Raw genomic sequence first — 20,669 nt, 5'->3', positions numbered from 1 at the left:
TGTAATTTGGAGTGTTATGGAGACAAAGTAACTGAGATTGCTTTGGCATTATCACTCCCGATTTAACCACTCTGTAAACATTTTATAATACAGATGAGCTCAGGGAAGGGCCGGGGTAGAGGTGAGACTTGGGGATAACAGAACAGAAAGTAGTAATCTCTTGAAGTAAAACAGAAATCTCTGGCTTCTGACTTAACTGGATGTTGGATGGGTCTCATGCTGAACCAACAGAAGCTGAGCCACTCACAACTTTGCAGCTTCTCCTGAACTCTGGTCTTTGGCCAACTTCTTGAAATAATCAAACCATCCTTGGCACACAGTTAAAACCATTTCCTTTGATGCCTCATTGCATCTTTTCAAAAAGGTTTAGAAAAGAGGCAATGCCTTTAGCTGAATAGTGGTTTGTTTCAGAGGATATTGACCTACTGCATCTGATCAGGAATTAGTTTATCCTATATTCCTATTACCACTCATTACAATAACCTAGTGTTAAAGGACTTGACATGATGAGGGAGTGGGGTAGTTGTAAATATGTATTTTAAATATAGACTTTGTCCTTACATTTGGATTCTCATATATCCCGTAGAGTCTTTAAGGAAATACGGCTTCTCCAATACTTTCTCAAACAGCTGTTGAGAATCATTCATTGCAGCAAGAAATATTACTGATGTGGATCCAGAAAACAGTCTGATAGCCACTGCAGGAGGGGTATGAGGAGGAGGAGGTGGTTGTGTGTGTCCTCAGCTCAGTTATCTGCTTAGCCTGGACTGTGAACTCAAGCTCATGTGCACCACAACCTTGCACCTCAAAAATACCTGGGACAGTTGCTCAGTGAGTGATGGTACTTTTAACTTCCTTCCAATTTGGATTTTCTCATCTGGAAATATGGAGCAAGTATGACAAACACTGAATGCACATCCTTCAGGCTGCCTTATCATTGCCAGACATCTCCCATCTGCCAACATTTGCATCTCGGTGCTTGAGGACTGGAACCCTGGAGGGTCACGAGGTCTTAAGATACATGGCAGTAAAGAAGCGCTGGAAAATTAACTGCCCTGTCCCCCAGGAATATCCCTAAACCAATGAATGGTGGGGTATGATGTATAAATATCCCAACAACCTCATCCCTTGGGTGGAATAATTCTGAGGTGTGTGTCTTAGACTGTTTCCCAGAGTTTCTCTGCAGGATTAAGCTATAGTTGTCCTCTGTAGTTGGCTTAATAATTCACATTTTATTGGCTGTCTTCCTTTCCGTGACTCACTTCCTCACTCTCTTGCTGGCATTTCCTTGGGTTATCTCCCAAACAAACCACTTGTTCTCAAATCCTTGTTTCAAAGTCAGCTTCTGGAAGACCCCAAACTAAGGCTCAGTATAAGTTAGCATCATTAAACGCACATTGCTGGAGAGCTGCTAAGGGAGAGAGATACTTTCTTCTCTTCTTACTTCTCCCTCCTCACATCCAAGGCAGTGGGGCTTGTGCTGAGATCTGTGAGCTGTACTGGACGTGCTCTCCCCCATGTAATTTCTGCCCTGTGAAGACAGACCTTAGGGAGGCTTTTCCTCTTTGTTATACTTCAGGCACCATACTCATCACATGACCCAGCAACTGCCAGGCCTTTGCAGTCTCGAGATGGCCTTCTCACATGTTAACCCTCACAACAACCCCAGAGACAGGTCTTCTAGGTCCCTATTCAGTAGGTAAGGAAACTAAAGTTCCATTGTTTTCCCAGGATCACTTGGTGGTACATCCCTGCAGGCCAGCTGGAATTTGAAGCAAGCGACACACGCTGGAGACTCTTATTTTGTCTACGTGGACTGAAGTTTCAGTAAAGACTCAGTAAACACAGTAGATTTTTCTGAGTTTGGGGTTTGAAAGGTCACTGGACCAGGCCAGAAAAGAGGAAGCAGAGAACACATCAATTCTCAGAGTGTGATATGTGGGATTCTTCCAAGTCCTCTCTGGACTGGGTCTGTTGTTGCCCCACGGAAGGTAGATGGCATCCTGAATAAGATCAGGTCTTCCAAAGCAGACTCGGGGTTGGAATTTTTGCTCCATCATTACCAGCCATGCTACTTTTGGTGAATTTCTTAAGCAGTCTGAACCTTAGCTTCCTCATCTATAAAACAGAGATAATATTTCTCATGGGGCTGCTGTGAGGATAAAATTAGATTATGTACCCAAAACTCTTCACACAGAAAAGCTTTCCCCCCTGGATCTCTCATGTACTCCCTGGATTTTCTAGGGGAGTGTGGCTTCTCCAGTACCTCCTTAAACAGCGGTTGAGAATCACTGTTTCTAATGAGAAATATTACAACTGTGGAGCCAGAAAAAATCTGACAGCCTTTGCAGCAGGGGATGAGGAGGAGGTGGTTGTGTGTGTCCTCAGCTCAGTGGTAGGTGCCTGGCATGTAGTAGGAATGAAAAAGAAAAGAGAAAAGGTAGCTATTACTAGAATAGCATCCATAACTTCATTTTCTGGCATAAATTAACAATTTAACAAAAAACAGACATTATTTTTGTTGGTGCTTTATCAGAAACATTGCTGTTTTCTAATTGCTTCTGGTAGTCGCTTGTTATTATTTTTTCTTTTTGGTTTATTTTGCGTAAAAGGACCAAGTGAGACGGGTCTTTGCAGTTTTTTTCTTTCCCGCTGACTAGCTGGTCAATGTTCCTTTGAACCCCAGCCCACCCCCCTGAAAAAAGGAAAAAGAACAAATTGAGAACTTATGAAACCACAACCGAGAGACCTGAATGTTTTTCATTTTAGCTTTTCTTGGAAAAGCTTGATGAAAAACCTGTGCTGTGGTTTTAAATGGCATTGGGATGCCTATCTCCTGTCCCTACCCCTAAGCTCCTGAACGTGACTTATATTTCCCTATTTTAGCTTCTGCAGATTTATGAGACTTTAAACACCATGGTTGGAGTTACTGGAGGTTTAAAGGGATTAGGCAGGTCCAGCAGCACCTGGAGTTGTATAAGTTGTTTAAAAGAGCTATCCGTTATTTCCATGTTAAAATTCCCTTCTCAAGGATTCTCAAACCCTGGATCTGAATCTATTTTGGGCAGAGGAGTAAATTTTTAGGAGGTCTCATAAATGGAGAAAAAGCCCATTCCTCAATTGCTTCTTGCTTTGTTTTTCGGGCTGTGCCTCTGCTCCCTCACCTCTCTATCTTGCATGTCTAGATAGTTCTGACTCTGGGGTTTCCCTTCTCTTTTTTCTGCCCTTTTTCAAGCAGATCTCTTGGTGTTCCTCTATGTTCACAAACTCAGCCTCTGACCCATGAGCCCAACAGCAGCCAGAGGGAACCTGAAGCTTTCTTGCCTGCCCTTGGCTCCTTTCAGTCTAGGGAGGGGCGTGGTGGGTGGGAATGCCTCATGACACAGGGTGACAAATCTCTGTATTTACACCAGAGGGAGCAATGACTCCGTGGCTGAGAGGGGCTGACTAGAGTCTGGAGTTTCCAAATGTCCATTCAAGGCAAAACACACACAATTCCTGGGCAGTTAAATTTAGGAGACTCCGTATTGAACGACCTTGAAAATTGGTTCAGGGCACAACATGGGCACACACACTTTGTCATATTCTACAGACAGTGGTGAGAGCCAACATTCTTCTCATTGCCAATAATTATGCTCACCAGCCTCCATGTCTTGCCTCTCACCTTTCTTCCACGTCCCAGCTCTGCCCACCCTGTTAAATCAGGGTAGATGAAGGGAATGTGAACACATTTTAATATCAGCCTGAACCAGACATTACTGGGGAGGAAATTGGAGAAACCATTCCAAAGTCAAGTAAAAATAACTTTTGTGAATACATTCTCCATGGTTCCATTTATGTGACACCCTAGAAAAGAAAAATCTAATCTATAGTGACAGAAAGCAGACTAGTGGTTGCTAGGGGCCAAGGTAGGGGCATATTGGCAGAGATGGCACAAGAAAACTTTTTCTGATTTGCAAGTATGCTATGCCTTGATTGTTGTGACGGTCGCACAGGTATATAAAGTTGTAAACGCTCACTAAAATGTACAGTGAAAATGGGCGTGAACTATACCTTAGTTTTTAAATGTCTCTGTTGTACATCCACGCCACCCTTTACCTCCATTAGCACAGACAATAGGGAGCTGTGTGTGCATCTTAGAACACTCCCCAGTCCAGGGGTGGTTGTTCAACCAGCCTATGCTGTGTATCCACAGAGGGCACAGATATCGCAAAGCAGCAGATAAAGCACCCAATTAGTTATAATTGACTCTGGACTTTCTCTGATCATTTGCAGTTTCTGAGTACAACCTGACTGACAGGAGCAGGGAGAGTAGGCAGCCAAAAAATGTGGCAGGGGAGGCCAGATCAAACAATTACAAGGAAGGAACAACAAAGGGTGACTGACCACACAGATGATAAAGAATTGTTGACTCTGTAATGTGAACTGCATATTGCGCAAAGCAATTGGTGAGGTGGAGCAGGCGCACATTAGAAATCAAACCAACCACATGGAATAGTTAAGGCTTCTGGATGACAGGAGAGCTTCATCATCTCCATCTCTAAAATGTGGATATTACTTAAGTCAGGTACACTGCTCTATTCATTCCGACATCCAAATATCCATTTTAAAGTTGGCTAGGCTCACCCAGAGGATGATATGAATAGATTCAGAGATGGAGTGAGGGTTTAGAACACCGGATTTTTGTCCCTGTTTGTGTGACCTTCTGGAAAATCACTTGTTTCATTTATTTGTTCCTTTATTCCCTTATTCAATAAAATTATTCAGGACCTATTATAAACCAGGCAGTTTGCAAGACTAGTTGGATCCACTTGTTACTGGAGGGTGCAGGTGGGCAGGCATGGTTACTGCTGAATCACCAAGACATTGATGATACATTGCTGTAGGCTTCATTTTCGTCATCTGTAAATGCTCATTCTGGGATCCCTGGATTATCTTGACCACTGTGCTAACAGTGGATAGTGATGGGGTCAGGCTCTGAGACCTTCAGTGCTGTGCCTCAGTGTTGAGCCTGTCTCAATATAAAAGAGAAGATTCTCCAACTTCCTTGGTCTGTATCTTTTTAGAGTGGCTCCAGATCACTTAAAGCATCTTTGCCATAAACATTTCATGGAAATGAAATTAAGCATTTTAGTTTTATTTGTTGAAAAACTACCCTTTAAAAACCTCCTAAAACCATCTTAAAATTACATTCTTATTGCTTCAAGCTACAAATTCACGCAGAGGTATGAACTAACATTTGATCTAGGCAGTAAACCAGGGTTTTTGTCAGGCCTTTCTCCCTGATTTGCACTGTTCCCTGGCACACCCACCCCCTCACTAAGCAAAATTTAGAAGTCAACAGACACAAAATTGCTTCTCCCTTGAAATCATCCGCACACTTATTTTCAAGCATTCAAGATGTACAGGCTCTTTTCAAGCATACAAGATCTGTTCCCTTCCAGGTCATCAAATCAACTCTCAGAAAATAGTCTGATAGAGTGAGATTCCATTTCTACCGTGTCCATTTATAATGTGTGACCAAGGAAAGATCCCTAATTTCTTTGTCCCTCAGTTTCTTCATCCGGAAGTGGGTATAACAGCATCTACTTTGAGTTGTTGTGCAGGTTAAATAAAACGAACACCAAATGGATATAAAAATGCCTAGCCAATAGTAGAAAAGCAATGGTGGCTGTTATGAAAGCCTAGCAGAGGTGAAGCCTGGAGATTAAAGAGGAAAGTCTGCGGTAGAGTAAGAAGCACTCCACTTATTCTTGGAATGAGGAATGAGGACCTACCTTCAGTCTTTGCTGAGTCGGTGACTCCTATGGAAGGGCAGGATCTTCAGATCAGTAAACTCAGAGGTAGGTATTATCTATCCGGGAGGACAGGCATTCTAAAAGGGGAAATATGTCTTTCATATGTCAAAAATGGGAGGGCCCAGCACCCAGCTATAGGAAGAATGAATATGAATATGGAAGAATGAGGAAGAAAAGTCAGCTCCAACTAGCTGAGGTGGCCATATCAGCAGATGCCACCATCAGATTACCCCCACATTCCCCTAGGAAAAGTTGATATCTCCTGTTCCTTTCCGAAGAAGGCAGTCCACCAACAGGTCAAAATTAGTATCACAAAGAGGGCTGAGAACCTGAAGATGGAGCGTGCCTGCTGATCCAAAAACAACAGACAGCTGGCTCAGGCTGTGATTAAAGTTGGTTGGAATTCACAGCCTGTAGAACAATGACCACATTAACGAACTAAACTTCGGCTTACCCTCCTGTTCCAAAGTCCATCTTCTTCCCTCAACATGCACAGACAACTGTACTATGGAGATTTATGGTATTAGCACCTGGAAGTGTTGGATTTCCTTGATTGCTGTTTAATAAACTCTAACATGTATGATTTGAAAATGTAGTTACAGGATACAAACTTACTTTTAATTGCTAGGAACCCCAAATAAAAACCAATATATTGTAGAGCAGGGACAACAGCTATCATTTTTACTGCTTTATATCAAGCAGGAAGCACGGAGCTTCTTGGGTGTCTAACCATCCTGGTTTGCCTGAAACTCTCCCAGTTTAAGCAATGAAAATTTCTGTGTCTCAGAAATCTGCCCAGTCACAGATAACCTGGGATGGCTGGTCACCTGGACTTGGCACATAACAGATAGTCAATAAATTTTTGCCAACCAAAATAAATGCATTAAATAAGTAGCAGATGTGTAACTGGAATTACACGGCAATAAGCTATATTATCTACTTTGGATATGAATCAGTTTCTAATAGATACCAGTTTGAAGTGAAGTTTGATGAAACCAGCATACTAATTTAATTATATTTAGACCAGTTTTGGACTTTCTATACCTTCTCATTTCTGTTCCTTCTTTTAACCTTAGTGTGTATATCTGGGCAATTAGCAACAGGGCCACACAGTTTCATACTGTCAAAACATAGTCAAACATGACTAGGATTTATCAAGTTTATTTTCCTAATTATTAACTTTCCCATCCTATCTACATAGAAGCCGGGTGTTTTAATATGATCCATAACATACACTTGGTAAGGAAGGAATATTTGTGCAATCAAAGAAATTCAACAATCCTTCACTGAGTGACTGCTCTGGGCACTGTGCTGGGTGCTGCAGGGCATTCAAAATTAGTGAAAAAGGATCCTTGCCCTTAGCAGCTCTCAGCCAAGGGAGAGGATGTATGAATAAACAGACATGAATATTTATGATATGAAGCAGGTGGGTATACTATTTTAATGACTTTAATTGTGCCCTATATGACTATGGGAAAGAGGGAAATTGATTTTGAAGCATTGTGGAATGTCCACTTGAAGGAGTTGGGATTTAGGGTGTGCTTTGAAGGAAGTACAGGACTTCAAAAGTTGGCTATCGGGTGGGGAGAATTTCTCTCCAGGTAGAAGGGAGAATAAGGGCATGGGAGTTAGTTGTATTAGGCCACTTACCACATAAACCTGACTATGGGAACTTAGCTAGACGGAGACATACATACAAGAAGCCCAAGGTTAATGCAGGATATTAAGGAGCCATCAATGCCCTGGGCTTCTTTTCTCTTTCTGCTCCACCATCCTTAGCTTGTGACTTTGTTGATCTGTGTTCGCAAGTGGTTGTTCCACCTCAAACCTCATTTGTGCGCAAGGCAGGAAAAAGGAGAAAGAAAAAAAGGTAGGAAAGAAAGTGAAGAAGGAAAGAAAGGAAGGAATGGTGGGAGAAGGCAGAGCCTGTATGAGGAGGGCAAAAATTTTCCCCAAATCCCTAGCAGACTTTTTCTTCAGTTGTATCTCATGATAAGAAACAGGGTACATGGCCACCCCTAGCTGCAAAGGATTCCGGGCAGGTGAGCATCATAGCTGGACATCTTGCCCTCCTGAATATTATTATAGTTCTGTTAGTAGCAAGAGGGGAAGAATAGATCTAGGGTAGGTACCCAGCAGAGTTTGTGCCTTTGAGCAGAAGCCTAGAGATGAAGACAGGGCAGGGATTACTGGATAAATGGGAGAATGAAGAGCAGAATCTTGTGCCTGGAATGGAGCAGGGGTTTGCGTGTGTGCGTGTGTGTGTGTGTGCATGTGTGTGTTGAGGAGAGGACAGGACAAGATGACATGGGATGGATTTGTAGGTGTGGGGAGAAGTCATCTGAAGAAAATAGTGGAAAAACATGTGCCAAATGCTAGAGATATGTGGCTTTAACCTGTCTTTTGAATTTCTCTGCAAAAGCTCCAGATCAGCCTGTTTCAAGTTTGATGGGATGGTGTTCATCCTTTACTCCCATCCTCTTCCCTCCTCAGTCTCATGTTATCAAGAACCTTGGATAGGCTGGATGTGGTGGCTCATGCCTGTATCCCAGCACTTTGGGAGGTTGAGGCAGGAGGATTGCTTGAGCCCAGGAGTTTGAGACCAGCTTAGGCAACATAGGGAGACTCTGTTTCTACAGTGTGGGGTAGGGGGAAGAACTTTGGATAGTTGTATTAAAAATGCCACTGTCACACCTGTACCTTCATGTCAGTATCAGAAGATGATGGAAACATATCCTTTTCTTTCCCTCAAATTTACCTTTTATCTATATTTCAATTTTACATTATTATGTATATATTATAGTGATTGACTCTTTTATTTCCCTTTAGTGCCATACAATATCAACCTTTCAGCATGAAACAATTGTGATTTTAGTTCTGTTAACTTCTAATCAGGAGAAAAGATACATATACAGAAACACAATTCTAATCAGAAAATACAATATATATTTTTCTATATATATCTGATTAGTATTTATCAATCTAAAATCATATTTTATACACACACACACATACCCCCTCCTCTCCTGCATATATTTTCCACCTATAACAGTCTCTTTTTTTAATAGATATTGAGATTTTATTTTATTGTCAGTATTATAGTTTTCTCTTTTTTTATTATTATACTTTAAGTTCTGGTATACATGTGCAGAATGTGCAGGTTTGTTACACAGGTATACATGTGCCATGGTGGTTTGCTGCACTCATCAACATTAGATATTTCTCCTAATGCTGTCCCTCCACTAGCCCTCCACCCCCTAATAGGCCCCAGTATGTGATGTTCCCCTCCCTGTGTCCATGTGTTCTCATTGTTCAGCTCCCACTTATGAGCAAGAACATTTGGTGTTTGGTTTTCTGTTCCTGTGTTAGTTTGCTGAGAATGATGGCTTCCAGCCTCATCCATGTCCCTGCAAAGGACATGACCTCATCCTTTTTAATGGCTGCATAGTATTCCAGGGTATATATATGCCACATTTTCTTTATCAGGTCTATCACTGATGGGCATTTGGGCAGTCTTTTCGAGAGTCAGATTTGTTCTTTAGCTTGGCAATTTCTTCTGTATCTCGGAGCACTTTTACTTTGGTCACTCTCTAAGCTACAGCTCTGATTAATTTTCCCATTGCTTGGCTCCAGTTTTGGTTTCTTTCAGGCAATAGTTTCCGAAGATAACTATTCTGAAGAATAGTTGAAAAACCACAGAGAGCCTATCAGTCTTAAGGGAAGTTACAAGCTCATTATTACTCTAAGTCAGGGGTCAGCAAACTTTTTTTTTAAGTGCCAGATAATAAATATTTTTGACTTGGCAGGTTAAATGGTCTTTTTTGCAACTACTCAACTCTGCCCTTGTAACACAAAAGTAGCCATAAACATTAAGTAAATAAACGGGCATAGCTATGTTCTGATAAAACTTTATTATTATTATTTTTGGTTTATTTTTGGTTTATTTTTGAGATGGAGTCTTGCTCTGTTGCCCAGGCTGGAGTACAGTGGCAAGATCCTGGCTCACTGAAATCTCTGACTTCCAGTTTCAAGTGATTCTCCTGTCTCAGCCTCCTGAATAGCTGGGACTACAGGCACATGCCACCACTCCTGGCTAATTTTTTGTATTTTTAGTAGAGATGAGGTTTCACCCTGTTAGCCAGGATGATCTCCATCTCCTGCCCTAGTAATCCACTCACCTTTGCCTCTCAAAGTTGGGATTGCAGGTGTAATCTACTGTGCCCAGCCCTGATAAAACTTTATTTATAAGACCCCTGCTCTAAGTGAACAGCAGAGATTCTTTCCCTTGAGCATGCTCTTTGCCTCAGTTTCTTATTTTTGTCTTCATATCACCATCTTTCCTCCACCTTTGTCTTTATTCCTTTTTCATCATAACTTCTTTTTCTCACTTCCTTTTCCACATCTTGGTTCGTTTCTTGTCACTTGCTGCAAGACATATCCTCCAGGATGCCTGGCAGATCCTCCTAGACTCGTGGGATGACATCAGAAAGGAAACCTCACTCCTCCTTGGGTCTACTTGGTGACAGAGTTTCCTGGGATGACTGAATTGCATGTCTGGCCACTTCTTAAGTACACCTAACTCTTTGTGGGTAACTTAAGATATGTTTTAGTTTATTAGCTGCATAATTCCTTTGGCTTCCTGGGACCTGCCTCTCTGAGATGACTAAGGGGGTCTTTGTTTTGAAATGCCAGTGGAAACTGAGGCATATTTGAATGTCCTTTAGTTTGTTGTGTTTCCCCATCTCATCCGAATAGGTGAAGGCTGACAGGGAACATGGGTGTGGAGTCTGTAAGAGAAACTTCCTGAGGATCTGTAGGAAATTGACATGATTTTACCTCCTGCAGATTTCCTCATTCAGGCAGGTTTTTTGGTCACCACATGCTTCCCCCAAAGACAGGATGAGAGTGAATGAGCTTCCATTGCAGCAGGAAAGACTAAGAGTAGAGGTCAGGAAGAACTTTGGGGCTGTGACAACGGTATAACAAGCGAGGCCAAGACCAGGGGATTTTTGGCGTTCCCCTGGAATTGTTAAAAGAAGAGGACAGATTACTTCCTGTCCTCACTCTAAACAGAAAAATAGTGTGACAAAGGAAACAGCTTTCTGTTAGAAATTTCCTGTGCAGTATGGACTGAGGGCTGGGAATCCAGATTTGAGGCCCAAATATCTTCCACCAGCTTCCTCTATGCAGACCCTTCAGGGTGCTGGCTGCTCACTTCAGCGGAGAAGACAACCATCTTTCCACATTCTGAATGACACTGATATTCTTCTGGCTTCAGAATTCTCTATTCCTCTCTTTTTCTCTCTGCTGTATCTTTCTCTCAGCTTTTTAGCTATGCACAGCTGCTCCATTTTGAAAACAACAGAATAAAATAAACGTTTGGAAACTTGACCAGCCTGTCTAGCTACTGTCTTATTTTCATTTTCACTGCCCACACTTCATGAAGAGATGATTCCTCTTTGCTGTTCCATCCCTTCACCACACACTGGCCCCTGTCCTGCCTGCGGTGTGGTTCTATCCTCTGCTTTGCTCCCTTACCACACACTGTCTCCTATAACTCAGTTCTGTGTTCCTCTTCCTCTGCTGAAGATCACATAAAACCCACCACTTACCCAAATTTTGTATCCACGTCTTAATCCTCTCTGCCCCTCACTTCCCTGTGGTGTCTGACATGTTTCACCCCTGTCTCCCTCCTGACACCCTCTCCCTAGTCTCCATGGCCAACATATTTCCCTGAGTTGTCTCTCTGGCCTATTATTTCTTTAAATAGTTGGCTTCACTTCCCCATTTTGCCTGGGGAAGCCAGTTGGCAAGCTGTTGTAGAAATTCAAGATCATAGAGCTGAAGGCTGGGCTAGGATGGCATTAGAGGGAAAAGAGGGCAACGGCTGTTCTTTCTAAAGAAAACAGAGTGTTAATGATAGCATGCATGCAGGGAGTAGAGGAAGGGGAGGACCCCGCAAGTCTCTCAGATTCTAGTCTGTGACATTAGAATAAAGAAGTCAGAAAAGTGGGGAGAGGTGCTGGTTCTGAGGCACATTTGATTTGAGTAGAACAGGACATAGAAATAGATAATTCATCCAAAGACGAAAGTTAATGGGAATGGATAGAAAATCTTTTATCTCATTCGTTCTTGGTGCTTCAGCCAGCTCCTAGCCCCTTAATCAATATTTCCAGCTGCCAAGCCCTCTTTCAGGTGCTTTGCCAATTGGACATCACCAGAGTAATTGGACGTTACTAATTGCTGATTGGACATTACCACCTGAATGCCCATCATCACTTCAGGCTCCTAACGTAGGAGAGGAAATGTGTGTGATAGGGAAACGGCATGGGAACTGGCCTAGGACTCATGAATTCCTGGGTCTGCTGTGGGAATTCAGGCATGTCACTTTACTCTCTACTTTTCAGTCTTCTCATTGTTGAAAAGAGGGGTCTGATTAAGTAATATCTTAATCACTTTTCCCATATTGGTTTCTCTCCTCTCTCTCTAGAGGAAACATTTCTCCTCTAGAAGCCAATTTTTTCTGTTATGCCATTGTTCTCTCCCTTACATAGTGTAGCCTAGGAGGCTTCTTAGAGTCCTGCTCACCCCCACTCCTTCTTTCCTGCCCACACCTGCTTCTCTCCATATATAAGGCATCAACACATGCTATTATGTTTCCTTTCTCATTGCCTTCCACAGCTTTCCATTTCAGTCACTCCCACACGCTCGTTGAAGCACGTCTACACTATTCTACAGACTCCAAACTCCTTCTTCCAGTATTCTAGCTCATCTGCCTTCTGAAAACACTTTTTCCATCTTGTCCTATCCTGTCCCTTCCATCCTTTAGGTCTTTGAGTAGGGGTGGAGGAAAGGGGGTATCTGTCAAGATGGCTTGGGAGCTTTTTCTAAATACACAGACCTGAACATAGCGCTTCTTTCCTCCACTCTGGCATTCTTATGCATCATGTGAAAAAGTTTCTCCAGGTGGTGATTTTCTCCCTGTCTCTCTCTCTCTCTCTCTCACATCATTGTAACAAATCCACAGTACGAAAATTTCAATATTTTATAGACTATAAAAATCCCCTCAAGATAACTGGTATTTCCTTGTAAGCACATATAGCTTTATCCCATTTACCTTAAAAATTGCTTTTCAAACAGTTTTATTGCAGTATAATTGACGTTTGGCAAATTGCATGTATTTAAAGTGTGCGATTTGATCAGTTTTGACATAATTGTACAGCCATAAAAACCATCGCTGTGGTCAAGAACATATCCATCACCTCCAAAAGTTATGTCATTCTCATTTATAATTCCCCCCTCTCTCCCCTCAGCTCCCAGTCCCCAACTCTGGTCATCTCCAGACAATCACTGATCTGCTTTCTGTCAGTATAGGTACTTTGCATTTCCTAGAATTTTATAGAAATGGAATCATCTAGAATATATCTTTTTTGTCTGACCTCTTTGACTCTCCATGATTATTCTGAGATTCATCCAAGTCCTGCGTAGTAACCCATTGTATAGATATATCATAATTTGTTTATCTGATCACTTGTTGATTGATTTTTGGATCACTTCCTGGTGTTGGCTATTATAAATGAAGTTGCTATGAACATTTGTGTACAAGTCTTTACATGGATATGTGCTTTTATTTTTCTTGGGTAAATACCAAGAGTGGAATGACTGTGTCACATGGTAAGTGTATGTTTACCTAGTTAAGAAACTGCCAAACTGTTTATTGAAGTAATTGTACCATTTTACTTTCAAAGTGTAGGGGAGTTCCATTTTGCATCCTCTCCTCATCCCCACCAACACTTGATATGTTTCGGCATTTTGATTTTAGACATTCCAATAAATCATGGCATCTCATTGTGCTTTTAGTTTGCATTTTCCTAATGACTAATAGTATTGAGCATTAAAAATGCTTATTGCTGCCTGTATATCTGCTAAAGTGAGTGTCTAGACAATTTTTTTGCCCAATTTTTAAAAGTTAGGTTGGCACTGTGGCTCACACCTGCAATCCCAGCAGTTTGGGAGGCTGAGGTGGGCAGATCACCTGAGGTCAGGAATTCGAGACCAGCCTGACCAACATGGAGAAACCCCTGCTCTACTAAAAATACAAATTAGCCGGGTATGGTGGTGCATTTCTCTAATCCTAGCTACTCTGGAGGCTGAGGCAGGAGAATCTCTTGAACCCGGGAGGCAGAGGTTGCAGTGAGCCGAGATAGCGCCATTGCACTCCAGCCTCCAGCCTGGGCAACAAGAGCAAAACTCCGTCTCAAAAAAAAAGTAAGATTCTTTGTTTTTTTATTGTGAAGGTCTGAGAGTTCTTTATATATTCTTAACACAGAATGATGGCAGTGTGAGGTGGACTTGGCCCATTATTGTTGGTTTTGAAGATGGAGGAAAGGGGACACAAGCTAAAAAAATGCAGGTGGCCTCTAAAAGCTAGAAAAAGTAAAGAAATGGATTCTCCCCTTGATCCTCCAGAAACGACGCATGCCTGCTAACATCTTGATTTTAGCCCAGTGGGACTCATTTCAGACTTCTGACTTCTAGAACTCTAAGGTAATAAAATTGTGTGGTTTTAAGCTACAAATTATGTGGTAAATTTTTACAGTAGTCATAGAAAACTAACATAGATTTTCAGTTGTTCAAGCACCACTTGTAAAGACTATAATTTTTGTACTGAATTCCCTTTGATTTTTTTTATTCTTGAAAATCAACAATAGCAATTGATGATATATGTACGTATGGGTCTGTTTCAGGAAAACCATCAATCTGTTTGTCTAGCTTTACACCAATACCACATTGTCTGTATTACTATAGCCTTATAAAAACTCTTACGATTGGGTTGTGTAAATCCTCCAACTCTCTTCTTTTTAGTTGTTTTGGCTTTTCTAGGTTCTGTTCATTGAATTGACTTGCAAATTTCTACAAAAAAGCCTATTGGGATTTCATTGAATCTACAAATCAATTTGGGGAAAATGAATGTCTTAAGGATTTTGAGTGTTCTCAAAATTCCATGACACAGTATTTCTCTCCATTTACTTAGATCTTCTTTAATTTCCTTTAGCATTGTATTTTATCTTTGAGTGTATGGTTCTTACATGTTTTACAAATTAGACTAAACCTTCAAATTTTGTATTTCCATGCCACTATAGTGATGTTTTAAAATTTCAAGTTCTAAATCTTCATTGCTAGGTTATAGAAATACAATTTAATTTTTATATTGATCTTATACCCTGAAATCTTCCTAAACTTATTATTATATCTAGTAGTTTTTAAAAATATATTTCATGAAATTTTCTAAGTAGCAATCATATCATCTTTGAATACAGTTTTACTTCTTCCTGTCCCATTTAGATGCCTTTAATTTCTTTTTCTTATTGCATTGTACATCCAGTACACTGAATAGGGGTAAGAGAAGACATCTTGCCTCCTTCTGATCTTAGGGAAAAAGCTTGCTGTTAACTATAGATTTTTGTTAGTTGCCCTTTATTAAGCTAAGAGAGCCCCTTCTATTCCTAGTTTGCTGAGAATTTTGGTCAGAAATGAATATTGGATTTGTCAAATTATTTTCTTGCATCTAGTTAGATGATCATATGGTATTGCTTTTTTAAATTTAAATTTAATTTTTATTTTTTGAGACTGGATCTGACTCTTGTTCCACCATGCTTGGCTACCTTTTGTATTTTTGTAGAGATAGGTTATGCCATGTTGCACAGGCTGGTCTCTATCTCCTGGGATCAAGTGATCTGCCCAACTTGGTCTCCCAAAGTGCTAGGATTATAGGTGTGTGCCCCATGCTTGGACTGGTATTGCTTTTTAAATATGGGATATTAATTTCCTAGGTCTGCTGTAACAAAGTTGTGCAAACTGGGTGTCTTAAAATAATAGGAATTTATTCTGTCACAGTTCTGAAATCAAGTGTTAGCATGGTCATGCTCCCTCTGAGACTCTGGGTAGAGTCTTTCTTTGCTTGTTCCTAGCTTCTGGTGGTGGCTGTCAATTCTTGGTGCTGCTGCATCACTCCAATCTCTGCCTCTGCTATTACATGGCATTTTTCCCTATGTGTCTCTGTCTTCATATGGAGCTTTTCTTTCTTTTTTTTTTTTTTTCCCTTATCAGGACACCAGTCATATTGAATTAGGGTCCATCCTAGTGACCTCATCCAAACTTGATTATATCTGCAAACACCTTATTTCCAAATAAGGCCACATGCACAGCTACCAGGGGTTAGGACTTTAACAGATTTTTTTTGGGAATACAATTCAACCCATAACATATGGTAAGTTACATTGAATAATTTTCCAAATGTTAAACTGACTTTGTATACTTGGGATAAACCCACTTGGTCATGATGTATTATCCTTTTCATATATTGTGGATTTGATTTGCTAAAATTTTGTTAAGAATTTTGCATTATATTCCTAAGGAATAGTTGTCTACAGTTTTTTTTTCTTATATGGCCTTCATTTAGTTTTGGCATCAGGATAATGCTGGCCTCATAGAAGTAGTTGGGAAATATTCCCTCTTCAATTTTCTGGAAGAGGTTTTGTGGAATTGATATTATTTCTTCCTTAAATGTTTCGTAGATTTACCAAGAAAGCCATATGAATCTTGAGTTGTTCTGTCTGTGGGTGTATGTGGGGGAAGGTTTTAAGCTACAAATTTAATTTCTTTAGTAGATAAATAGCTATTTAACTTAGCGATTTCTCCTTGAGTGAACTTTAGTAGTTTGTGTCTTTCAAAAAACGTGTCCATCCTATGAAAGTTGTCAAATTTATTGGCATAAAGTTGTTCATTATATTCCCTTATTATTATTTTTACATTTATAGAATCTGTAGCGATGTCACCTCTCTCGTTCCTGCTAATAGTAATTTGGGTTTTCTCTCTTATTTTCTGATCAGTCTGGGTGGAGGTTTTTTGATTTTATTGATCTTCTCAAAGAACCCACTTTAGTTTCATTGATTCTTTCTTTTGTTTTCCTACTATTTTATTGCCTTCTGCTCTGATCTTTTTTATTTCTGTTCTTCCACTTTGATTTCACTTGCTCTTAAGTAGAATAGGAGCTTATTGATGGGAGATCTTTATTTTCAAAATAGGTATTTAGCACTATAAATGTCTTTCTGCTTTAGCTGCATCCTGCAGATTTAGCACTGCCTCAGCTGCATCCCACAGATTTTTATATAACGTGTTTTCATTTTTATTCACTTTGACATTCTTTCGAATATCCCCCTTTGAATTCTTTTTTTGGGGAGGGCACAGGGGGACAAAGTCTCACTGTGTCACCTAGGCTGGAGTACAGTGGTACAATCTTGGCTCACTGCAACCTCTGCTTCCTGGGTTTAATGGATTCTTGCAACCCAGTCACCAGGGTAGCTGGGGTTACAGGCATGTGTTACCATGACGGGCTAATTTTTGTATGTTTAATAGAGATTGGGTTTCACCATGTTGATCAATCTGATCTTGAATTCCTGTCCTCAAGTGATTTGCTGGCCTCAGCCTCCCAAAGTGTTGAAATTACAGGCATGAGCCACAGTACTCAGCCCATCCTTTGAATTCTTAGTAGCTGATGTGTTATTTAGAAGTGTGTTATTTCCTTTCCAAATATTTGGGAGATTTTTCTAGATTCTTTTTGTTATTGATTTCTAGTTTAATTCTATTGTGGTCAGAGAATGTAATCTGTATTATTATTATTTTTTTTAAAAAACTAAGGTATACTTTATATACCACTTTGCATTGATTTTAATCCTTTTAAATTTATTGAGCTTTGTTTTATGGCTTAGCATATGGTTTATCTTGATAAAAGCTGCCTGGGCATTTGAAAAAATGTGTATCTGCTGCTATGGAATAGAATATTCTATAAATGTCCATGGGGTTAGGTTGGCTGATAGCATTAAGTCTTCCATAGCTTTACTGATGATCTGTCTCCTTATTCTGTTAGTTACTGCATTTTACAGATATTAAATTGTCTGACTATAATTATAAATTTTTCTGTTTCTCCTTGGAGTCCTATCAGTTTTGTTTCATGTAGTTTGAAGTTCTCTTATTAGGTGCAAACACTTTTAGGGTTTTTATGGCTACTTGATGAATTGAAATGTCCCTCTTTATCCCTGGTCACATTCTTTGCTCTCAAATCTTCTTTGATAGTAATATAGCCATGAATATTTAACATTTTAATAGAAATTGCTGAATTTCCTCTCAAAAAATTCTGTGTCATTACACAAGGTGTTCCCCTATTTTGTGTATATCTTGAGATTTTGATATGAACCTTCTCTAAACACGTAATGTTTCTTCTGAATTGGGTTGAGCTAATGCCTTTCCCGGCCACTGGTTCTTTAGCTGCACAATGGTGGCAATTAATAGCAGTTCTGGCATCAAATATGTGTGTGCGAGGGTAGCAGGGCAGACCAGGGTTAGGTACAGGGTTAAGGGGAAGGAAGATTTTGAAAAGACAATTCAGAAGTATTTTCATTGTTAGAAGAGGCATAGGCAAAGGGGCATCTTAAGCCAGTTCAAGATACCAGGGCCAGATGAATTAGATTTTCGGGCAGTGAACTTGTGATGTCAGAGTCACTACGGAGGTCTGGTAGATGTACTCAAGGTTGGAGACAGGTCTGATAGATCTACTCAAGGTTGGGGACAGGTGCTTTTTTTTTTTAATGGGTAAAAAAAAAAAAAAATAGACTATTTGTGTCAGTGAAGAAAGTAATGAGTACAGGGAGCCAGAAAGTGTTCACTAAAGACTTATTTAGTTCATTTTATTTGCTGCTAGGATTACTCAGTTGGTGGATCTGCGTAGGTCCCAGTTGCCTTGGCCCCGAGAGAGGTAGAACCAAATAGGTTACTAGAGACAAATAGATCCAGGAGATTCTGTCTGATAGGTTGCAGGTCATCAGCTTAAGACCAGCACCTAGTTTTCCTATTAGGCGTGTTTTAACACATTAAGTCAGGCCACCACCTCTCCGTCTGTTTGAATGAGACAACAGCATACAGCGGTCAACAGACCTTATTAAGTACTCAGGTCTAAAGGTCCTCTGTTTCGTGGGCTCTGCAGTCACTGGAACCATAAACAGACCACTGGCGAATTATTGTTTAATTATTGCTTAAAAACCGATGGGCACAATACAATCACCGCATTAATTACCCCATAGAGCATCTGTTTTCTTTTTTTGCCGTCTTCCCCAATCCTCCCCAGCCCCTCTCCCCACTTTAATTGAAATTCAGCTTGCTGTAACACCTCCTTTCTCCTGGCCAAATGGATCTCTCCATTCACACAAGGGAGAAGAACAAAACCGAGAAGGCCCCAGGGATTAGAGAGTTTTGACAGCTGTCCAAGAGGAGCGCGGAGATACGGGCCAAGTACGGAGGCAGGACCGAGACAAACGAGGGGCAAGAGAGTGACGGAGGGAGGGAGAGATTAGGCAGGGAGACATTACAGGAGCATTAAACTGGACAAAGAGTCACAGAGATAGGCGGAGATGTTTAGAGGGACGCTGAAAACGGGAAAAGGACCGGAAAAGATAAAAAGGATAGAAACTGTGGCGAACTGGTGAGGAAAATGTGAGCGGCTCAGGAGGGCAGGGAGACGGGAGAGAGAGCGGGTCAGGAAGGAGGGGAAGAAAGGCCGGCCTCTAGGGACAGGTCAGTCCAGCTTGGGGACTCTGCAGACCGCGGGCGGGCAGCCTGGTGTTCCCCTCACACACCTGGGCGTGGAGTGGGCGGAGGAGGTGGCCGCGGGGCCGGGAGGAGTACTGGCGGCGCGAGCGGAGAAGCTGAGCGCGCAGCACCCGGGCCGCAGAGCCCCTGGATGAGCCTGGCGTGCGCCCTGCAGCCCCGGGCTCGCCCGGCGGCCCCGCCCCCTCCTCGCCGCCTCCTCGGCCCGGGCTTTTCCTGCGGGGCTCAGGAAGCCGGCCTAGCAAAGTCTCGAACAATAGCTGGGGACTCGGGCTCCGCTCCCCGGGAGGTCGGCGCAGGGCCACTGGGACGAGAGGCTTTGGCGCCGCCGGGAGCCCGCAGCGAGCCGTCCGCCTGGGCAGGAGCTTCAGTTCAGCTCGGCGCTGCCGGGGTCATTGTTGGCCGCGAGTGAGGGAGCGGGAGCCGGGGGAGGAGCTGGGGAGGCGGCGGCGGCCGCGGCGGCGGGAGCCAGAGGGGGAGCCAGAGAACGAGCGAGGGAAGGAGGGAGGTAGCTAGTGAGCGAGTGAGCCAGGGAGGGAGGAGGTAGGGAGACCAGGAGGGTGGGAGGGAGGAGGAAAAATAAAGAGGAGAGAGCGGAGCAGGGCTGAACAATAGAGACAGGCGGACGGGCGAGCAGGAGAGCCAGCTGCCGCTGCTGGGGGACAGCGGGCGCCCAGGCGGCCCGCACCCCGGCCCCGGGCCCCGGCCACAGCCAGACAGCAGGCGGCCAGCGCCCTGGGGAAGGGGTACCATGGGGGAGCCGGCAGCAGGCACCCCCAGCCCGCCGCGCGCCTCCGCCTGAGGGAGGCTCGGCGTCCTCTGCCCCTGCCCCGCCGCCCAGCGCCCACCCTCGAAGCCCCGCGGCCACCCGCGCCCTCCGCCCCTCGGACGCCGAGCAGCCCTCGGCCCAGGCTTCTCCGGCCCCCGGCTGCCGGCGAACGCCCTCCTCCAGTCATGAACCCCCCCGAGGGAGCAGCGGAGGAAGGAGGAGCAGCCGACTCGGACGTGGACGCCTTTTTCCGGACAGGTAAGCTGCGCGGAGCGCGGGGGGCCGGGGCTGAAGGCTGCTGCCTCGGACGCGGCGTCTCGGACAAGTTTGGGGAAGGAGGGCTGTTGCCGCCGCGTGCGTGTTGGGGGGCAGTGCCCCCTCGGCGTCGGGGCTGGAGTTGCGGAGATTCTGGGTTGTTATGGCAGTGCCGGTTGCGTTTG

The sequence above is a fragment of the Callithrix jacchus genome, chromosome 15 (genome assembly GCF_049354715.1).
Source record: "Callithrix jacchus isolate 240 chromosome 15, calJac240_pri, whole genome shotgun sequence".
NCBI classification, from domain to species: domain Eukaryota; kingdom Metazoa; phylum Chordata; class Mammalia; order Primates; family Cebidae; genus Callithrix; species Callithrix jacchus.
Note: the sequence above shows the minus strand (reverse complement) of the source record.